The sequence below is a fragment of the Penaeus chinensis genome, chromosome 10 (genome assembly GCF_019202785.1).
Source record: "Penaeus chinensis breed Huanghai No. 1 chromosome 10, ASM1920278v2, whole genome shotgun sequence".
Lineage (NCBI taxonomy): Eukaryota > Metazoa > Arthropoda > Malacostraca > Decapoda > Penaeidae > Penaeus > Penaeus chinensis.
The window spans coordinates 7,553,678-7,556,177 of NC_061828.1; the positions used below are offsets into that span (position 1 = coordinate 7,553,678).

The window sequence follows — 2,500 nt, forward strand, 5'->3', positions numbered from 1 at the left end:
CTCTCTCTCTCTCTCTCTCTCTCTCTTTCTCTCTCTGTCTCTGTCTCAGGAAGTTTACTATTGTCCAGTCATCATTAACTATTAACATTTTATCATTTATCATCACTGCTTTCTTACATGATTCATTATATGATCCTCCATAATCTATTTAAATTCCGAAGCATTAGTTTTACATACAATCAACACTGCCATTTTCACAATTCATACGTCTACAAATTTCAGAATGAAATTAATTATAGGAAATTAACCACAAACCATGGATAAAACGAAATGCTAACATGTAAAAGAGCCTCTGATCCTCAAGTTCGCACATTCAAATGATTCATATATAACACATCCTATCAGGCCTCCTATAATAATTGGTAATATGCAATTACTCCCCCCCCCCCCTCTCTCTCTCTCTATCTCTCTCTCTCTCTCTGTCTATCTATCTACCTATCTATCTATCTCTCTCTCCCTCTCTCCCTGAGAGAAAGGTCGAGTGAAGGATAGGAAATGCCTATCAACGCGATCCCGATTTCGCTTTTATGGCCCAAGGACGCCTGTATGTACACGTAGTTTTATGTATATGCAAGATATCATTCAACCCAAAACAAATCTCTAATGGGACTATAGGAATATCAAACACTTTTTCGCACCTGCGTGTGTAAAAAAAACATAGGCTCGTTCCCAAGAGCATTGTGTGTGAATAAATTGGTTTTGCCTCCAAGGAGGATCGAACTCCTGGCCTCTGGTTTACTAGACCAGCGCTCTAGCCACTGAGCTATGGAGGCACATATTTACCATTTTATTATAAACGAACTATATCTTACAGGAAAAGTATTCTCTGCCGAAATCACAGCAATGGCGCCTTTTAAAGAACAAGATTTTAGTGAGGACTCTTGCTAGTTAATGCACTCATTCGCTGGCTGGTATTTATTTATTTCGATCAATGGAAATAGAGAAGATATTCCCAAGAACAAGCAATTAGTTTTATTTTTTTTTTATTATTTCTAACATGCATAAAATGTACCGAAGGTGAGCGTGAACGGGTGCCGCGCCCCTATCCAATGCCCTTCCTGTTGGTGTTACTGGCCTGTGCCTCCAAAAATCATACAGTATGCCTAACATTAGAGAAACAGAGGTACCTGCATGCTTCTTTAGTCGACAAAATTCTTGTCGCATTCGGGATATATTTGTCGGAAAATTAAGATTTCTTTCATCTTCTTTAAGTAAGGGAAGATATATGTCCATTTTGAGGGTATGTTAGAAACCTAGAACCGGGCCTCCAGGGAGAACTTAGAACCATGTACAGGTCTAAAAGAAATAAGATACAATAAAGGAAATCTACACTTCCGTACTCAATATGACGGTAAATTAAAGGCCCCTCTCTCTCTCTCTCGCTCTTCTCCTTCTCTTCCTTTCTTTCCCTCTCTCTCATCTTCTCCCCCTCTCTCACTCGTTCTATTTCTTTCTCTCTCTCTTTCTCTCTCTCTCTCTCTCTCTCTCTCTCTCTCTCTCTCTCTCACTCTTTCTCTCTCTCTCTCACTCTTTCTCTCTCTCTCTCTCTCTATCTCTCGTTCTCTATATCTCTCTTCTCTCTTTATCTTCCTCATCTCCACTAATCTCTCTCTCTCCTTTCTCTCTCTCTCAATCACTCTCTCTCTCTCTCACTTTCTAGTTCTCTCTCTCACTCTCTCCCGTTCTCTTTCTGTCTCTTTTTGTTCTGTTTCTAGTCCTCTCTTTCTCTCTCTTCTTCTTCTCTCCTCTCCCCCCTCTCTTTATCTGGAACAACCCACTCGTCAGAAACCTGTAGTTCTGTCTCTGGAAGATTTCCATTGTTCAGTCCTCATTAACTATTACATTTTCCCATTAGTTATTATCATCAATGCTTTCTTACATAATGCATGATTCATTATATCATCCTCTATAGTTTACTTAAATTCCGAGGCATTAGCTTTACATACAATCATTACTTTGTAATGATTGTATATACGTCTCCAAAATTAAGAATTAATTTAAATGTTGGAAATTAATACAATCCCTGGATAAAACGAAAGGCTGACCTGTAAAAGAACCTGTGATCCCCAGCTTCGCACAGTCAAATGATTCATATACAACACATCCTATCAGGCCTCCTATAATAATGGTAATATGCAATTATTTCCTCTCTCTCTCTCTCTCTCTCTCTCTCTCTCTCTCTCTCTCTCTCTCTCTCTCTCTCTCTCTCTCTCTCTCTCTCTCTCTCTCTCTCTCTCTCAGTGAAAGGTCGAGTGAAGGATAGGAAATGCCTATCAACGCGGACCCGATTTTGCTTTTATGCCCCAAGGACGCCTGTATGTACACATCGTTTTATGTAAATGCAAGATATCATTCAACCCAAAACAAATCACTTATGGAACTACAGGAATATCAAACAATTTTTCACACCCGCGTGTGTAAAAACGATAGACTCGTTCCCAAGAGAATTGTATGTGTGAATAAATGTTTTGCCTCCAAGGAGGATCGAACTCCTGGCCTC

At 39.6% G+C, this 2,500-nt stretch overlaps 2 non-coding genes across 2 annotated transcripts in view; both read right to left on the reverse strand.

The window, feature by feature from the left end:
* Positions 1-700: 700 nt before the first annotated feature.
* Trnat-agu lies at positions 701-773 on the reverse strand. The gene has a single exon. It is a non-coding gene; the product is annotated as a tRNA-Thr (tRNA).
* Positions 774-2,469: 1,696 nt separating this feature from the next.
* The window catches only part of Trnat-agu, a 73-nt gene continuing 42 nt past the window's right edge, over positions 2,470-2,500 (reverse strand). The window contains exon 1 of the tRNA in view: positions 2,470-2,500. This exon is cut by the window's right edge and continues 42 nt beyond it. This is a non-coding gene — a tRNA (tRNA-Thr).